Source organism: Schistocerca cancellata, chromosome 3 (assembly GCF_023864275.1).
Source record: "Schistocerca cancellata isolate TAMUIC-IGC-003103 chromosome 3, iqSchCanc2.1, whole genome shotgun sequence".
NCBI classification, from domain to species: Eukaryota; Metazoa; Arthropoda; class Insecta; order Orthoptera; family Acrididae; genus Schistocerca; species Schistocerca cancellata.
The window spans coordinates 705,452,987-705,473,014 of record NC_064628.1 but is presented as its reverse complement, the minus strand read 5'-3'; the positions used below and the strand labels follow the sequence as shown (position 1 = coordinate 705,473,014).

At 47.0% G+C, this 20,028-nt stretch overlaps 4 non-coding genes across 4 annotated transcripts; 3 read left to right on the top strand and 1 right to left on the bottom strand.

Moving 5' to 3' along the window:
• Positions 1-788: 788 nt before the first annotated feature.
• Positions 789-860, bottom strand: Trnaa-cgc (transfer RNA alanine (anticodon CGC)). The gene has a single exon. It is a non-coding gene; the product is annotated as a tRNA-Ala (tRNA).
• Positions 861-978: 118 nt separating this feature from the next.
• On the top strand, positions 979-1,050 carry Trnal-caa (transfer RNA leucine (anticodon CAA)). The gene has a single exon. It is a non-coding gene; the product is annotated as a tRNA-Leu (tRNA).
• Positions 1,051-1,369: 319 nt separating this feature from the next.
• Trnac-gca (transfer RNA cysteine (anticodon GCA)) lies at positions 1,370-1,441 on the top strand. Its single transcript has one exon. It is a non-coding gene; the product is annotated as a tRNA-Cys (tRNA).
• A 16,045-nt stretch (positions 1,442-17,486) lies between these two features.
• On the top strand, positions 17,487-17,558 carry Trnaw-cca (transfer RNA tryptophan (anticodon CCA)). Its single transcript has one exon. It is a non-coding gene; the product is annotated as a tRNA-Trp (tRNA).
• The last annotated feature ends 2,470 nt before the right edge of the window (positions 17,559-20,028 follow it).

Sequence of the window (20,028 nt, the reverse complement as noted above, 5' to 3'; positions counted from 1 at the left end):
CTCACCCGCCTTGGTGGACGAAATCACACAACAGAGATGCTTTTACGCCCACAGGAAAATTACTACCCTGCAACCAAACACAACAGTGTGATGTGGCTCTTAGGCCATTTCGCAAACTATGTCGTAAACGTAAAGGGACATGATAACATAATAGACTACAAATTGTACATGGAAACGGAATATTGGAGAATGAAAGCCTTACGTCATTACAAAAGCCTATTTGGGAACATGCTAGATATTGTTTTTGAGAAGACGTATAGGGTAAGAATCAATGACAAGTCACGAATCCTTCACTTGGCCAGACTGTGAGTCAAACATATTCATACATAATTAACGAGCAATAGGAATTTCCGTGAACCTTCCAAGGCCACCACTCAAAACAAAAAAGGGGAAAAAAGTGGTAAAGGCGAAAAAAGTGGTAAAGGCGAAAAAAAAGTAAAAAAAAGGGAAAAAAAAGTCCTAGAGCATTCGACTGCAGATCGAGAGGTCCCCGGTTCAATCCCGGGTGCCACCTTCATTTTTCAGTATCTCGAAAAAACAAAAGACGATTGTCGCGGTGAGTTGCAAATACATGTTTGAGGTGCACTCCGCACGCCATACCGAAGGCTTTGGAGCAACATTTCAATGGGAGGATCGTAGCCAAGGGTCTTGCAGGTCATCGTCCTCCCGCAATGAGGTCGAACTGTACGAAATCCACTTGCTTGGGGGAAGAGTCTTGTACACTGAATTTTATAGAATATGGTGATAGGCAAAAGTTTTCATGTATTGCTGCACGGAGAAACAAAAATTGGAGGAGCTGGGATTTGAACCCAGGACTTTCTGCATGCGAAGCAGACACTCTACCACTGAGTTACACCCCCGGCAGAGCAAGTACATCTGGGACGAGTCTCTCCTGGATCCTACTGTCATTATTTCTTAGCTTTGAACGGTACAGTAAGTGTTCGAGGAACCTATTCATGACAAGACCTAAGCAGCGTCGACTCCGTGGCGCAACGGTAGCGCGTCTGACTCAAGATCAGAAGGTTGCGTGTTCAAATCACGTCGGGGTCACAATGAAATTTTCGTTTACGAAAGCCATAGGCGAGTATGTCAGTTTAATCAGATACCAAACGATTACAGAGAACGGACGAACAGAACTTGCTTGAAAAAAAGCTACTAGTGTAATTTTCGCATTCTGACATTAAGGTGAAGGCGCCGACTCGCACTTTCTCCAGGCGCGAAGTGTCTAGTATTTTTGATATTTATATCGTTTAACGCTAATATATAACTGAGAGATAATGATTACACGATATTTTGCTCGATTAGACGTCTTTAGCCAGGCAGAGTGTAATATTTTTCCTTAAGTTATGGGAATGGGAAGATCGTGAAAGGGGGTATAGCTCAGTCGTAGAGCATTCGACTGCAGATCGAGAGGTCCCCGGTTCAATCCCGGGTGCCACCTTCATTTTTCAGTATCTCGAAAAAACAAAAGACGATTGTCGCGGTGAGTTGCAAATACATATTTGAGGTGCGCTCCGCACGCCATACCGAAGGCTTTGGAGCAACAGTTCAATGGGAGGATCGCAGCCAAGGGTCTTGCAGGTCATCGTCCTCCCGCCATGAGGTCGAACTGTACGAAATCCACTTGCTTGGGGGAAGAATCTTGTACACTGAATTTTATAGAATATGGTGATAGGCAAAAGTTTTCATGTATTGCTGCACGGAGAAACAAAAATTGGAGGAGCTGGGATTTGAACCCAGGACTTTCTACATGCGAAGTAGACACTCTACCACTTTTTTTTCTTTTTTTTTAAGGTTCCACCGAGATTCGAACTCGGATCGCTGGATTCAGAGTCCAGAGTGCTAACCGTTACACCATTTTTTTAAAAATTTTTTTTGTTTTTTTACTTGTTTTGAAAAATTGTTAAATTTTTTTTCCTTATCCCTTTTTTTGTTTTGACTAATTTTTCAAAATGGTATTTTCTTTTTCCGTAAGCTCTAATCTCCTTGTGCGTTGTAATGTGTTGATTCGTTTGTAGTCTGCCCATCTTCTTTGTTCGTTTTCTTTCTTCTGGTTTGCATTTTTGATTCTTTATAATACACCAAATTAAGTATGTCGTCGAAAGAACTGGTACTGGGAAGAAAATATTCTTGAAATTCAGACGTTGTCATATGCATCATCCCCAGGAGACAAATGAATGGCTTCGCAGAGAGTATAACCTTCGATGGTAGTACAGGGATGACGAATTGTCGTAACAGATGTCCCACTTATCCATGTCCTATGGCGTCGCAAGGACGACGTGTAGAAAATTTTGAAATGTTAACTGATACCGTTGGCCATATTGGCTGGTTGCGCGCGAGTGTTGGTTTGAAAGATAGACTTGAAAATCTAATACATTAGGGGCACTGCCAGACAGAATATAGTTTATAAAATGTCCCACGAGCCATAGGTAACTGTTATGTTTGGCAGCCGGGAAAAGTCGGAAATCGGGGCGCAGAATATCGTGGATCTGAATCGCATGACGCGCAGTCCGGTTAAGCACAGCGAGTTTTTTGCGCGTCCAGTTCCAGATGTGCACTTGGTCCTTGCAGACAAACAGATGTGCAATACTCGCCACCACGTGGCACAAGCCGCAGTAGGGACTCGGTTCAAGATTAATCCTGTGTCGCTTTTCTTGCGTCGGAACAGTTTCGGTGACCACGTCATACCATTTGGAGCGAACATCTGTCGGAAGCGTCGGATTGTGAATGTTAGTCCAAACGAGGGACCAATTGCAAGCCGGGTACTTCTTTTTCAAAGGGCCAGGCAGTGACGGCCGAAGTAAGTGGCGGTACAGTTGAACTGTTGGCTTCGTGAAAAGCTCGTCGTCGAGATAGCTACTTTCAACATATAGCACTGTATTATCTTGAAAGTGCGGGCTGACGTGGCCAATGTCCACAGGCGGAGACAAGTTGCGAGGGCGGGACAGCTGATAGAGCCGCTTCGTGACGGTGTCTTCGCTGGCGGTGAGTATCCGCCATGAGCGTTTCAGATATAGTGCCAGGGCGTGAATGCCGGGGTTTTTCAAGCCAAGGCCTCCCATATCGCATGGCTTCCAGACGTACCAGGCGGCCGCCGCTAGAAGTGATCTTGCTACTGTGGTTGGCATGGGTAGGACGGCGGCAACAAACTGCAATTTGGAGAGGGCATAAGAATTGACGAAAAAGGCTCGCTGCAAACGATCGAGGTGTCGCATGTTCTGGTCGCGCAGGAGCGCTTTTATCGCCTGAATTTTGGGTATCCAATTTTGGTGAGACATGTCCAGAGGCCGGGCCGTGACGTAGAGACCAAGATGTTTTCTAGTCTGTACACAGGGCAGCCAAGCGTTGCCTGTGAGCGGTCGTTCCTGACCAAGCGTTAAGACGGCGGATTTATTGACGTTTAACATTGCACCACTATCTCTTTGGAATTCCTCAAGAATGCGCTTCGCTGCGGTGACGTCGCGAACATCATTAAGGAGCACGCTGACATCGTCGGCGTATGCTTGGACCACTGACTTTACACCATAAAACTGGAATCCAGGTAGGCTACGATGTAGGCGGCGCAACAGGGGTTCCATGAGGATCGCATAGAGCGTCGTTGAGAGAGGGCAGCCTTGCTTGATACCCCGTGAGAGCTGGACGTAGTCCGTCAATGTATTATTGATCAGGAACCGTGTACGGGTACCACTGATACAGTTGTTGATGAGGTGGATAAAATTACGACTGAAGCCCATTGTTTCCATCACGCTGCTGATAGTCAGCTCGATCGTAAGCCTTGTCAAAATCGAGAAATGCTATGGCCATAGGAGTGCGGGCGGCCCAGGTGAGGGAGACTAGATCCCGATACAACGCCAAAAGGGTGGACAGTGACCGACCACGGATCGCACTCATTTGGTATGGTCCCAGAAGATCGGGTAACAGCTGCCGTAATCGGGCATTGAGGGCGCGCGTCAGAAGTTTAAAGTCCGCATTGAGCAAAGTAATGGGCCGCAGACCGTTGGTGGTGGTCGGCGTCGGCGTCTTAGGTATTAAAACAGTTAACCCCTCTGTGAAGGCTGGGGGCAGAGCAATCCCACGTAGTATTTCATTGTACATCTCCGTGAGTCCGTCCCCTAATATAGGCCAATATTTGACGTAAAACTCGAGAGAGAGCCCGTCCGTGCCCGGAGATTTATTTCGTGGTGCGGCAAGCAGGGCATCCTTTAGTTCTTCTTTGGTAAAGGGAGCAAGCAAGTCCCGATTGCGGTCGTCGGTAATGCGGTAAAACGGGGGTCCAGAATGATACCATTCTCGCACTTTCTCATGTGGTACAGCCGCACGGGTATAAAGTGCGGCAAAGTGGTTGGTAACATGGTTTTGGATGTCGCGCTGTAGGAGATAACAGGCACCGTCTGCATCCTGCAACTTATGAATAAGTTTCCTGCGCGCCGCATGTAGCTGTTGGACGATATGGTGGACAGACGTCTGCTGTTGTGGCAAGTTGGTGAAGTCACGTGCACGAATCTGGTGGCCGATGGCGGTGCGGCCCATCAAGGATGTAATTTTCGCTTGGAGTCTGCGTACGTGCGTGATGTTATTAGGCACCTGATGATAATCCCGGTACAATTCTCGCAGGGCGCAGAAATAGAATTCAGAGATTTCCTTCTCACCGCGCGCACGAATCCGGGCGTGGTGTTTGATGCAAGTAATGAGTTTCTCTTTGGCATAAAGTGTCCACCAATCAATCCACGTGGGGTACGTGGGCCTGCGTGATGTTACGGAGTACCAAACTGACCGGATCTCACGCTCTAAAGTGGCGTCTTGTAAGAGGCGACAGTTGAGTTGCCATCGTCCGAAGCCTCTGTAGACTTTCTGCGGGGAGTGATTAAAGACGGTGTGGTAAGCGATATGGTCACTGAAATTAACGGGCCAATATTCTCAAGTTCCCACGTCGGCTAAAAGACCGCGGTGCACATATATGCGATCTAACCTGCTGGAAGACGTCTGCGTAAAGTGAGTAAAGGCAACTTCATCTGGGTGTAAGGTCGCCCACGTGTCGACTAACTGCAGTTCTGTAACCAGTGTTAGCAGTTCCTGGCTGAAGTTAAAATTCGGCGTTTGATCGGTGCGGCGCAAAACGCAGTTAAAGTCACCACCCATAATAATACGCAGGCGCAAGTCGGTGATTAAATTCGCTATCTCTCCCGTATAAAACTCCCTCCTCGCCGCTCGCGCGCTGGAACCGGAAGGGGCGTACACATTAAGTAGGAGTACGTCATGGAACTGGGCGGCAATGCCTCGTCCGGTAGGTAACATGGACAAACAAGAACATTCAATGCCCTCCCGATACAGAATGATCGTACCGGCCTCCGTTCCTATATTGACAATAGCGTCATAGCCGGGGACGTCGGCTAGGAGTGGAGTCAATGCTTCCTGTACGAACAGAATATCTATATCAGCGGCCCGTAAATACTGCCGAAGGCTGTGGATTTTTGTTTGGGAAACAATCCGGTTAACATTCATAGTAGAGATCTTATAGGATTGTCGTGAACGGAGCGATGTTGGACGACTGGTCATCTGCAGATGAAAACAGGTAAGATATTGATCCCTTCAGCAGTCGTCCGCTTTGGAGGTCGAATAAGTCTAGACGTCGCCGTCCGTGGACGCTGCATCGCGCCGAGACTTAAGCAGCGTATCACCAGTTGCCATCGGTTCTTCACGCTCGGGATTGCCAGTCATAACTTCAGTATCGTCCGCCCAATTAACAACAGACACAACCGTCGTCGCGCCTGCTGTGGCGGTACCGGAACCGCATAGCGGGGCGTCACACTGCGCAACTGGCACTTGGGCCGTCCGCGGTGGTGCACAAGTCTCTGCCATTCCCGTGTCAAGGTTGGAGACATCATCGTCAATATTCATGGGTGAGGCCAACGACCGAAGACAATCGGCGGTCCCCGAAGTGTCTTCGCAGATCATGCGTCCTGATTGTTTGGCCTTTTCACGCAAGGGAGGCGCCGATTGGGCTGCCTCAGGACGAGCGATCCGACGTTTCTTGTGTTTGTTTGGGGAGGTCCTACTGTCGGAGGCTTCCGCATTCTCTAAAGGAAGAGGAAGAGTCCCTGTCTCTTGCTGGCTGTCAGTGTCGGTGGTAGCCGCCGCCACATTGTCAACCCTGGCTTCCTCTCTTGAGGCGTCACGGGGCACTGCAGCTAGTAAGCCAGCGACCGGCAAAGCTTCCTGACTGGTAGAGAGTTCCATAGGTACATCTCCGTCATTCGTAACATCGGCCACACTAAGTCCCACGTCCGCAGCCGACGCCGTCGATGTATTTGCACGGACCGCCGCTACGTAAGTAGTCGGTAGTATTGTCAGTTGCGGGGCAGCGTCAAGTTCACCCGCAGGCAGCTGTGTTACACGTCGTTGGATGCACTGGGCTGGGACGTGTCCCGTGGAATTAAAGCCTGAACACGTACGGGGCTGTCCCTCATACATGATGATCGCCCTATATCCACAAATCGTTTGGTAGGATGGAATATGCCGTTGCAATTCGATCTTAATTTGCCGCACACCATTCAAAACAGGGTACTTGTGGAACGAGGCCCACTTTTCGGCAATATTACTGATAATTTTGCCGTAGGACTTAAGAGAAGCATAAATTTGTTCAGCCGTGATCTCTAAAGGCAACTCAAATATCCTGACTGTGCGAATACCAAGACCAGCGTGGACAACAGTCACCTCACCCACATTCCCGTCACTGTGTCGAAATTTATAGGTACCGCCACATGACTCGATGATTTTGTCGCACAATTCTGGGTCACGCAATTTGATATAAACTGTGCTACTAACAATAGACAAATGGATACCAATGATATCGGTGGGAGGTAATTTTACGTCTTCATCGAGAAATCGTTCGACTTCGTAATACATTGGTCGAGAGAAACTGCCATCAAACATAAACTTCAAAGTATCTTTTCGCTCTGGGTGATCCATGTTAGGTTCTATTCGTTAACAACAAGAGATTACGCGCGCCGCAATGGCCGTCGACTCACCACGTGCCGCACCGCAGGCCGCAGCTGAACACGTAAACAACGCTCCAGGCACGTCCGACCTGCACGACGGCCGCGCCTCGACTGTCGAGCTATACCCCCTTTCACGATCTTCCTATTCCCATAACTTAAGGAAAATATTACACTCTGCCTGGCTAAAGACGTCTAATCGAGCAAAATATCGTGTAATCATTATCTCTTAGTTATATATTAGCGTTAAACGATATAAATATCAAAAATACTAGACACTTGACGCCTGGAGAAAGTGCGAGTCGGCGCCTTCACCTTAATGTCAGAATGCGAAAATTGCACTAGTAGCTTTTTTCAAGCAAGTTCTGTTAATTAATGCTTAAGTCCTACGGCAAAATTATCAGTAACATTGCCGAAAAGTGGGCCTCGTTCCATAAGTACCCTGTTTTGAATGGTGTGCGGCAAATTAAGATCGAATTGCAACGGCACATTCCATCCTACCTAACGATTTGTGGATATAGGGCGATCATCATGTATGAGGGACAGCCCCGTACATGTTCAGGCTGTAATTCCACGGGACACGTCCGAGCCCAGTGCATCCAACGACGTGTAACACAGCTGCCTGCGGGTGAACTTGACGCTGCCCCGCAACTGACAATACTACCGACTACTTACGTAGCGGCGGTCCGTGCAAATACATCGACGGCGTCGGCTGCGGACGTGGGACTTAGTGTGGCCGATGTTACGAATGACGGAGATGTACCTATGGAACTCTCTAACAGTCAGGAAGCTTTGCCGGTCGCTGGCTTACTAGCCGCATTGCCCCGTGACGCCTCAAGAGAGGAAGCCAGGGTTGACAATGTGGCGGCGGCTACCACCGACACTGACAGCCAGCAAGAGACAGGGACTCTTCCTCTTCCTTTAGAGAATGCGGAAGCCTCCGTCAGTAGGTCCTCCCCAAACAAACACAAGAAACGTCGGATCGCTCGTCCTGAGGCAGCCCAATCGGCGCCTCCCTTGCGTGAAAAGGCCAAACAATCAGGACGCATGATCTGCGAAGACACTTCGGGGACCGCCGATTGTCTTCCGTCATTGGCCTTACCCATGAATATTGACGATGATGTCTCCAACCTTGACACGGGAAGTGCAGAGACTTGTGCACCACCGCGGACGGCCCAAGTGCCAGATGCCCCGCTATGCGGTTCCGGTACCGCCACAGCGGGCGCGACAACGGCTGTGTCTGTCGTTAATTGGGCGGACGATACTGAAGATATGACTGGCAATCCCGAGCGTGAAGAACCGATGGCAACTGGTGATACGCTGCTTACGTCTCGGCGCAATGCAGCGTCCACGGACCTCCAAAGCGGACGACTGCTGAAGGGATCAATATCTTACCTGTTTTCATCTGCAGATGACCAGTCGTCCCACATCGCTCCGTTCACGACAATCCTATAAGATTTCTACTATAAATGTTCACCGCATAGTTTCTCAAGCAAAAATCCACAGCCTTCGGCAGTATTTACGGGCCGTTGATATAGATATTCTGTTCGTACAGGAAGCACTGACTCCACTCCTAGCAGACGTCCCCGGCTATGACGCCATTGTCAATATAGGAACGGAGGCCGGTACGATCATTCTGTATCGGGAGGGCATTGAATGTTCTTGTTTGTCCATGTTACCTACCGGACGAGGCATTGCCGCCCAGTTCCATGACGTACTCCTACTTAATGTGTACGCCCCTTCCGGTTCCGGCGCACGAGCGGCGAGGAGGGAGTTTTATACGGGAGAGATAGCGAATTTAATCACCGACTTGCGCCTGCGTATTATTATGGGTGGTGACTTTAACTGCGTTTTGCGCCGCACCGATCAAACGCCGAATTTTAACTTCAGCCAGGAACTGCTAACACTGGTTACAGAATTGCAGTTAGTCGACACGTGGGCGACTTTACACCCAGATGAAGTTGCCTTTACTCACTTTACGCAGACGTCTTCCAGCAGGTTAGATCGCATATATGTGCACCGCGGTCTTTTAGCCGACGTGGGAACTTGCGAATATTGGCCCGTTAATTTCAGTGACCATATCGCTTACCACACCGTCTTTAATCACTCCCCGCAGAAAGTCTACAGAGGCTTCGGACGATGGCAACTCAACTGTCGCCTCTTACAAGACGCCACTTTAGAGCGTGAGATCCGGTCAGTTTGGCACTCCGTAACATCACGCATGCCCACGTATCCCACGTGGATTGATTGGTGGACGCTGTATGCCAAAGCGAAACTCATTACTTGCATCAAACACCACGCCCGGATTCGTGCGCGCGGTGAGAAGGAAATCTCTGAATTCTATTTCTGCGCCCTGCGAGAATTGTACCGGGATTATCATCAGGTGCCTAATAACATCACGCACGTACGCAGACTCCAAGCGAAAATTACATCCTTGATGGGCCGCACCGCCATCGGCCACCAGATTCGTGCACGTGACTTCACCAACTTGCCACAACAGCAGACGTCTGTCCACCATATCGTCCAACAGCTACATGCGGCGCGCAGGAAACTTATTCATAAGTTGCAGGATGCAGACGGTGCCTGTTATCTCCTACAGCGCGACATCCAAAACCATGTTACCAACCACTTTGCCGCACTTTATACTCGTGCGGCTGTACCACATGAGAAAGTGCGAGAATGGTATCATTCTGGACCCCCGTTTTACCGCATTACCGACGACCGCAATCGGGACTTGCTTGCTCCCTTTACCAAAGAAGAACTAAAGGATGCCCTGCTTGCCGCACCACGAAATAAATCTCCGGGCACGGACGGGCTCTCTCTCGAGTTTTACGTCAAATATTGGCCTATATTAGGGGACGGACTCACGGAGATGTACAATGAAATACTACGTGGGATTGCTCTGCCCCCAGCCTTCACAGAGGGGTTAACTGTTTTAATACCTAAGACGCCGACGCCGACCACCACCAACGATCTGCGGCCCATTACTTTGCTCAATGCGGACTTTAAACTTCTGACGCGCGCCCTCAATGCCCGATTACGGCAGCTGTTACCCGATCTTCTGGGACCATACCAAATGAGTGCGACCCGTGGTCGGTCACTGTCCACCCTTTTGGCGTTGTATCGGGATCTAGTCTCCCTCACCTGGGCCGCCCGCACTCCTATGGCCATAGCATTTCTCGATTTTGACAAGGCTTACGATCGAGCTGACTATCAGCAGCGTGATGGAAACAATGGGCTTCAGTCGTAATTTTATCCACCTCATCAACAACTGTATCAGTGGTACCCGTACACGGTTCCTGATCAATAATACATTGACGGACTACGTCCAGCTCTCACGGGGTATCAAGCAAGGCTGCCCTCTCTCAACGACGCTCTATGCGATCCTCATGGAACCCCTGTTGCGCCGCCTACATCGTAGCCTACCTGGATTCCAGTTTTATGGTGTAAAGTCAGTGGTCCAAGCATACGCCGACGATGTCAGCGTGCTCCTTAATGATGTTCGCGACGTCACCGCAGCGAAGCGCATTCTTGAGGAATTCCAAAGAGATAGTGGTGCAATGTTAAACGTCAATAAATCCGCCGTCTTAACGCTTGGTCAGGAACGACCGCTCACAGGCAACGCTTGGCTGCCCTGTGTCCAGAATAGAAAACATCTTGGTCTCTACGTCACGGCTCGGCCTCTGGACATGTCTCACAAAAATTGGATACCCAAAATTCAGGCGATAAAAGCGCTCCTGCGCGACCAGAACATGCGACACCTCGATCGTTTGCAGCGAGCCTTTTTCGTCAATTCTTATGCCCTCTCCAAATTGCAGTTTGTTGCCGCCGTCCTACCCATGCCGACCACAGTAGCAAGATCACTTCTAGCGGCGGCCGCCTGGTACGTCTGGAAGCTCAATATTTTTAAGGTTTCCTTCACCACGACAGCATTGCCATGCGATATGGGATGCCTTGGCTTGAAAAACCCCGGCATTCACGCCCTGGCACTGTATCTGGAATGCTCTTGGCGGATACTCACCGACAGCGAGGACGCCGTCACGAAGCGGCTCTATCAAATGTCCCGCCCTCGCAACTTGTCTCCGCCTGTGGACATTGGCCACGTCAGCCCGCACTTTCAACATATAGCACTGTATTATCTTGAAAGTAGCTATCTCGACAACCAGTTTTTTTTTCCTTAACCACTTTTTTTCTTTTTTTTTTTTTTTAGCATAAGAGGAGCCACAAAATGCGCTTTTCCGGTACCGGGAATCGAACCCGGGCCTCCTGGGTGAGAGCCAGGTATCCTAGCCACTTTTTTTATTTTTTATTTTTTTTCCGACGCCTTATCCATTTTTTTAGTCCGACGCCTTATCCATTTTTATTTCTTTTTGTCTAACGCTCTCCCAACTGAGCTATTTTTTTCTTTTGCTAACCATTTGCGCCACTTTTTTTTTATTTTTTTATACGCTCTCCCAACTGAGCTATTTTTTTTCTAACCGTTACATCATTTTTTTAATGCCTTACTCTTTTTTGTTTAATTTTTGTCCAACGTGGTAAACACTTTTTTTGTGAAGGCCAGGTATCCTTGCCACTATTTTTATTATTAGTATTTTTTTTATCCATCCTAGCTGAAGCTTTTCAGCAGTTGGCGGGGGGGGGGGGGGGGGGCAAAGAGGGCAGGGGTCATAGAACACGAGGCCTGGCCGCAATGGCTCCACCCGCCTCTCACTGATTTACTTCGTCAACAGAGACTGTGTTGGATATACTCTCTAAGTCTGCGTGTGTGATACCTTAGCTGCTGTTCTGTTAGATTTTTTTAACTTCTTTTCATTTTTTGAAAGTTTGTAAAATTATTGTTTCTTCTTTTATTATGTCGAAAGCAGGATGCATAACCCATTTTGTTGAACACAAATGTAGTTTAAAAAAAATACGGGTCTAAATCCATTACACAAGAAAACTTCTTCGACCTCACAGTAATACATCTTGAATTTGGTTGGCACTCGTAAGCTCATGTGAGTTAAAAATAAAATAAAATAAAAAATAAAAAAAAATAAAAAAAATAAAAAGAAAAGTTCACGAAGAAAGGTAAATGATATACCCTCTTTGGAGAAGTAAGGTGATATTATCCTCAGTAAGGAAATAAAGCACCGCACCTGTGAATATCGTTGTCCGTGTGTGTCGGAGATCAATTTGAACATGACGGACGCTGAGACTGGAACTCGTCACAATTGTCTGCTTGGTAGAGACAGATGAGAGGGGCTGCTGCATCAGCAACAGACTAACCGATCCCTTGTTTTTCAAAAACAATGTCCAACATATTGCCAAAGATTTTTGTCAAATTGCCCGTTTGTTTTATTCTCCAATAAGCAGTATGCATGTATGCCAAAAATTCAGCTAGGTTGTCGCCGTCCCGTCTGGTGATCGTATAATGCACATAATTTGCCAATATCCACATCATTGTAGTATTCTTAGCCATAGGATAGTAGTCCGTATCTGGGTTCGTGATGATAGTGGTCGAGATACTCGCTGGCGAGGTTCTCGATAATAGTGCGAGTTTTTCCCTCACCCATCGCCAGTTGTTTAAGTGTCCGCAGCAGGTGAAACGATGAAGCAAAGTGTCGATTAAACCACACTTAACACATTTATCAGAGGGATGTAAGCCTATTCTGTGTAATTTGACATTAGTGGCAATGGTATCATTCACCACCTGGTACCAAGTTGATGCAACATCCCATGTATGAATCTTAAGACTAACGTTCCTCCATAGGGTCTTCCAGTTACAAGATGGATTTTTGGCCTCAATTGTATTACATTTACGCATCTTAGTCCATTTCTGCATGACTTCATTCGTTGTCAAATGCGGGTTTTGTAAGATGCTTTCGCCTACATAACTTGTTTCAATGAAATATTCTCGTGCATGTTTCAGCTGGAAGTTTATGTTGCTGATGTCGACGGGCGGGTGCATGTTTTCAGGGCGAAGGACGTGGAACAGACTTGCAGTTATGTTTGGGTCGTGACTGTATACTAGGCGCGAAGTTCGTTTCAGAAAAAGGGCGTTGGCTTTTTTATGGATGTCAGTGAGCCCTAACCCGCCGTCGGGTCGTGATTTTGTTAGCGTGGCACTGTCGACTTTAAAAATGTTCCCTTTCCACACGAATCTGCTAGCTATTTGCAACATTTTTCTGGCCTGAACTTTAGGTATGGGAAATACTTGTGCCAAGTAGTATGCTTTGGGGAAAATACATATATTGACAATCTTGATCCTTTCAATCAAGTTCGCAGAGCGCCAGTTTTTCGACAATGAGACCATGCATGCTGTTCGTAACTGCTTTCCAGTTTTTCGCCGCCATTTTAAGAGGACATTTGTCGACGATAATACCTAGTGACTCAGAATTGTCCACTTTTTGGGCCCAGGGTATGGAGACATGTTCAAGACCTCTCAAGTTAACCAGTTTGCATTTTCCTTCATTGAGTTTAGCTCCAGACACCTTACTGTAGTTGTCGATTTCCGTTTTAATCGTCTTTACGTCGTTTACACAACGAATAACTACTGTGACGTCATCGGCATAGGCACGCACTGCAAAACGAGCTCTTGATATAGATAGACCTGGTAATGTGGACTCCAGTTTTCTGAGGACAGGTTCCAGAGAAAAGGTAAAGAGCAACATCGAGAGAGGACTTCCCTGTGGGACCCCTCTCTTAAGTGTAATCGGTATTGTCGACTGGCCGTTAACACACAATCGGGTGGTAATGCCTGTGATGACATTGCGGAGTAAGGTTACTGCTGTGTTATCTAATCCAATCCTTTCCATGAGCTGGAGGATGTAACGGTGACTCGCACGATCAAAAGCCTTAGAAAGGTCGACAAACAGTAGGGCACAGTTGATGTTGGTCGCCGCCGTGATCGAAATTACGTCCCTGATGTCAGCGATTGTGGTCATTACGCTTCTGCCAGGGATGCAAGGCTGATGATTCTTGATGACATGCCGGGCTATCAAGATCAATCTGCTGTTTATCGCTCTGGCAATAGTTTTATAATCAAAATTTAACAGCATGATAGGCCGGAAGTTATCAATTTGCCTGTGGCCTCTTTGTTTCGGTATGAGCACTGTTCTACCTTCTTTCAACTCGTCCGGTATTCTGTGGCCTCGAAAGACTTCATTAATAATTTCCGTGAGGGTGGGTCCAATGACATGCCAAAATTTGTGATAGAATTCTTTTTGGAGACCATCTGGACCAGGGGATTTGTTTGCAGGGGAACCGACAATTAAGTCTAAGACATCTGAAACTGCGAAATCGGCAAGAAATTCATTTTTGTCTTCTGCAGTTAAGTTACTGCCCAAAGTCTGAAGGAAATCAGACGTCAGATTTTCATCAAGTGGATCTTCTGAGTATAATTCTCTATAATAGTGATAAAAACCCTGAACAATGTCCTTTTGGTGCACGAGATGATCACCGTTTGGGGTAACTAGTTCCGCAACGAAGGTCCGCACACGATTGGAACGGTGTTTGATGAGATGGTATAAGGAAGTCATTTCTCTATCACTAACCGATTTGGTCTTAGCTTTAATTTTTAGGCCATCTAATTGTCTGCGCTTAATGCTTAACAGCTTCGCTTTGACTCTCTGGATTTGTGCAGCGTAAACGTTGGAGTCATGAGATTTGTCATATAATTCTCTTAAAACGGCATAATAAAATTCTGTTGTCCTCTTGTTATCCGTCGCTTTCTGATAGCAGTAAGAGATCAGACATTGTCGCAGTTTTCTTTTAGCTGTGTGTGTCCACCACTCTAGTTTAGTTCTGTGCTTGTTAATTGAGCGGAGACAAAAATTCCAAGTTGCACAAATGGCATCTTCGAGCTCCAGGTCTTGAAGATGAGAAGTGTTAAGCATCCACTGCCCTTTGAACCTTTTTGTTGGTTGCTTGTCGAGATTTAAGGTGACAGCATAGGCACAATGGTCAGAGAATGGAGCTGGAATAACTTCAGTATCAAGAACACGGTTGCTGATGTGAGATGATATATAGATATGGTCAAGTCGACTACTTGAAGTAGGGGTAAAAAAAGTAAATTTAACCAGGGTAGGGTGCAGAATTTCCCACGTATCTTTCAGGCGAATCTTGGTGACGAGTTCGTGAAGTTCATGACAGTAATTAAAGTGTTGCCTCTGATCCTTCTGATGTACCACGCAGTTTAAATCACCACCTAGCACAATGTTAACGGGGTCCTTACGCAGCAAATAAATGACGTCATCTTTAAAAAAGGCACTTCTCGCTGACTTGTAACTGCTGCCGGAGGGTGCGTACACATTTACAACTGTGACATCAAAAATTTTGCAGCTAATACCGCGACCAGATTCAAGTTTTTCGACTTCTGTGACGGGGATACCATTACGGACAAGCATGGCCGTGTCTGTATGAAGATCGTGAGCTACGTTTTCATTGGATTGGAAACCGGGAATATCAAGACTTTTGACTGCCACCTCCTGTAGTACAATGGTGTCAGCTTCAGATTCGTAAACGAATTGCCGCAGCATTGCTACTTTAAGGTCGGATTGCAGTTTGTTAATATTTATGGTTAACAGTTTATAGGCTTGAGACATGTCTACATTAGGCTGAACTTAGACATTGAGGACTGTCAGCGTGTCAGACGAACAACATCACAGAAAATATTGAAAAAACCATACGGAACAAAATAGAAAAACAACCTATAGAGGCCTTCCGTCCTAACGCAACGTCACTATGCCGTAAACAAGTATCCATTAATCGTTACTACTGTGGGGGTGGATCTCGCCGGCACTTGTGGTTTGACTGCCGTCAGGTTCGTCACGTACTATTTCGTACCCGATATTCTTCTGTTTCAAATCTGATTTCCCTTGTTGCGACTTCTGTGATTGCGATAGATTGCGAGAAGCCGAAAGATTAGGCTGCGGTTTGAGTTTGCGTCGTACCGTCGGTTGAGATGCCGATAGTGTTGTCGAGTCATCGGCCTTCTGTGTTGCTGTTTCCGACCGACCGACACTCGTGAGCTGTTGTTTGGCAACAACTTTCTCCTGTTTGTTTCCACCTGTGGCTTGTTGTCGTAGTTTGTTATGGAGCCGATGTTTACCCGCCACTTCCTCATGTTGGTCGCGTTGAGGCGGCTGTTGTGCATCGCCGGTGACACTCAAAGTTGTTGTCAGTTGCTGCTGGTCGGTAGGATCCTCCGTTTCCACATCCGATTTGTTGGTGGCAGGTGGTACTGCAGGATCGATCTGCATACAATCGGCTTCTACTAAATCTCTGTCAGCTGAAGGCCGTGGTTTTCTGATTGTGGGAGAGGTGCGAGATAATTCATCTTCTGAATGATCATCGCTTCGCTCCAGTGGTCTTTCTTTATTCTGTAAATCACTGTCAGGGGGAACAGATTCGAAATTCGTTGGGGCTACGATAGGTGGAAAATCAGTGACACTGCAAGGAATGTCAGGTGAACTTTCCTTAGCAACATCATCTTCAGGTTGGACAGGTGTACCGTTTGCCATAACTTCACTGAGTGTCAATTTGCGTCGCTGCATGAGGTTCGTTTTTAAGACAAACACACGGCAGGGACAATCCCGCCGAAAATGACCTGACTCATTACAGACGTGACATGTAGGGATTTGTCCAGTATAAACAGTATGAGCCTTGTGACCTCCAACGGAGATATGTGACGGGATATTAGTCTTAACTTCCATTTCAACCGACCTTATTCCATTAAAGCACTGGAGTTTATAATGCGGCGACCAGCGTTCATTAATGATTTCTTTTACATCCCCATATTGAGACAGAGCAACCTTAATTTTTTGGTTTTCTAGTTCAATTGGTAAATTACGAACTCGAACAGTCCGATAAGTAGTATCAGCCCTTTTGATAGAAACCATACTCTTAGTGCCGTCCCTATGGATAAACTCGACTTGGTTGCCAAACTTATCGCGAATTTTATCAACCATTAACGGATTAAAGAACTTAACAAACACACAGTAGTTGTCGGAATCAAGCTGGGTAGTATGAACAGAATCCGGATTAATGCCAATTACCTCTGTCAGCCATTCGTGAACCTCGAGAGCAGACGGTTGAACTCGGCGAGTTTCCTTTTCAAACGAAAAAACCAGGGTGCTCTTCCTGATGGAGGCAGCCATGTTGTGCAGCACCGGTCGGATTACGGTCAAAACCGAAAATCCGTAGAACGACGAATATCCGAAGACGTAACCAGTACACAAAACTGGTGTAGAACAGATCTCAATTTAAACACTGAATAGAAAGCAGTACACACGAAACGATAAACACTAGCGTAAGCGCTGTATTCACGGAGCGGCGGCAAGTACGTCCGTACGCGACGGCAGCTAGAGCCAGACTCGACACTGAGTTACACCCCCGCCAGAGCAAGTACATCTGGGACGAGTCTCTCCTGGATCCTACTGTCATTATTTCTTAGGTTTGAACGGTACAGTAAGTGTCCGAGGAACCTAGTCATGACAAGACCTAAGCAGCGTCGACTCCGTGGCGCAACGGTAGCGTGTCTGACTCCAGATCAGAAGGTTGCGTGTTCAAATCACGTCGGGGTCACAATGAAATTTTCGTTTACGAAAGCCATAGGCGAGTATGTCAGTTTAATCAGATACCAAACGATTACAGAGAACGGACGAACAGAACTTGCTTGAAAAAAGCTACTAGTGCAATTTTCGCATTCTGACATTAAGGTGAAGGCGCCGACTCGCACTTTCTCCAGGCGCGAAGTGTCTAGTATTTTTGATATTTATATCGTTTAACGCTAATATATAACTGAGAGATAATGATTACACGATATTTTGCTCGATTAGACGTCTTTAGCCGGCAGAGTGTAATATTTTTCCTTAAGTTATGGGAATAGGAAGATCGTGAAAGGGGGTATAGCTCAGTCGTCACAGTTCGCCGGCGGACGGCGTGGAGGTAGGACGTAGTGTGGTGTGCGCTGCGCCGTCTGTGCTTCCGCGTGGTAAGTCTTGCGCTTGCTGCGGCTTAAAACTCTTTTTATAGAACGCTTCGAGAAGTATTGAGTAGCATGCAGTGATGGCTCAACCAAGTCGAAAAGATACGTTAAACTTACCTTTGATCCTCGATATGCCAGACCCAAGTCGTTTGAAGTAGAAAATTGGTTAGAAGAAGATGTGAAGACCTCCTTTAATGATGTAATTGGGATCCACCTGTCGATTGTAACTTGTGTCGTGTTTGTTAAAATGCGTAGTTCCGAGTTGTGCGAGAATATAGTTGAGTCTTCCGGAGGTGTCATGAAATTTAAGCACTCAGATGCAAACGTTGGTGAAGTCACCGTTGCACATGCTGGTTTTGGCATTCGCACAATTCGAATCTTCGAGTTACCTTTTGAGATTACAACAGACCAAATTAATGCTGTAATTTCACCCTTCGGGAAAGTGCTCAGCAACTTTGCCGAGAAATGGTCAAGCACGCATAAATTATCAGTACTAAATGGCTTACGTCAGCTTCGTGTAGAGTTACAAAAGCACATCCCGTCGTACATCAATGTCTGCGGATATAGAGGGATTGTAATTTATGACGACCAACCGCGAACCTGTGCCGCCTGTAACAAGCCTGGGCACGTTCGCGCAGAATGTATACAGCGGCGCGTTGCACAGCTGCCGGCCGGCGAGACCGCCAGGCCACCTGCTATGACAACACTGCCTGGAACTTACGCCGCTGTGGCACGCGAACGGCCGACTGTCTCCTCAGCCCCAGAATCGTGTGCAAATACAAATTCTCCAAACACTGAAATTCCGATGGACGTCAATGCCCTCATGGCTGACGACCTACAAGAGTCCCGCCAATCTACGGAAACAGTTGAAGTTCCACCGACACAGGCACCTGCAATTGCAAAGGCAGCAGATCCGCCGGAAGCTGACGACCGACACACCTTGCAGGAAAGCGACACTAACGTGGATACTGAAGAAAGTCCGTCGAGAGGCAATTCTCCGAAGAAAAATAAGAAACGCCGGCTGGCGCGCAGAGGTGCAGAGGAGACAGCTCCCACACTCCGACAAAAAGCGAAGGAAATAGGTAGTACCTTAAGCCAACAGATCTGTAGCAACACGAAAGCGACACCAGTTTCTGTGGAGCGTTCCCCTTCTGCGCTGGAAAAACGAGACGTCCAAGCAAAGCCAACAAAGAAAGCATCCAACGACCCTCAAGAAACGAGTCACTCTCATGAAGCTTCACTCGTCCCACCCACGACGACAACCTCAACCAGCTGGGCAGACGAAAGCGACCATAACAATGCCGACGCTGAAATGACAGAAGTTTCAGAAACTCAGACAGACTGTAAGCTAGCCCCACAGGTGGCTGATTTCTTCAACGACGACGTCTCCGCGAACGAACATTCTAAAGAACAAGGACACACCGCTGAAACATTTGCTAGCGGTGAATATTATTAAGATGCGTTTTAAAGCTGACGTTTGCGAGACAAAACAGAAGAATGTTTTTTAAAGTTAGATCAAGTAGAACGAAGAATGTCTGACATACAAGCATACAAAATCGCGACAGTAAACCTTAATAAGATTCACAGTTCCTTTAAACTACAGAACTTAAAAGATTTTATATATGCTTCTGACAGTGACATTATACTTTTACAAGAAGTGACAGACATTGAGCTTGGTAACGTACCTGGCTTCAACGCCATTACAAACCCAGGGCATGGAGCGGAAATGGGCACGGCTCTGCTCACAAAGGAGGGCATAGTAGTCCAAGATGTAGTAAAACTACCAAACAGTAAAGGCATAGCGGCCACAATAAACAACATACGGCTCCTTAACGTGTATGCCCCTTCAGGATCCAGTAACAGGCACCGCAGAACCGAGTTCTTCAAAGAAGAAATTGTCCCACTATTTGGAACTCGATATGATCACCTTATCCTAGGAGGAGATTTTAATTGTGTTTTGCATGCCAAAGACTAAACTCCCAATTTTAACAAGTGTACTGAACTGGAACGTATAGTTAATGACTTAAGATTAATAGACTCACATGAACATATGCACGGTGCAGCCCC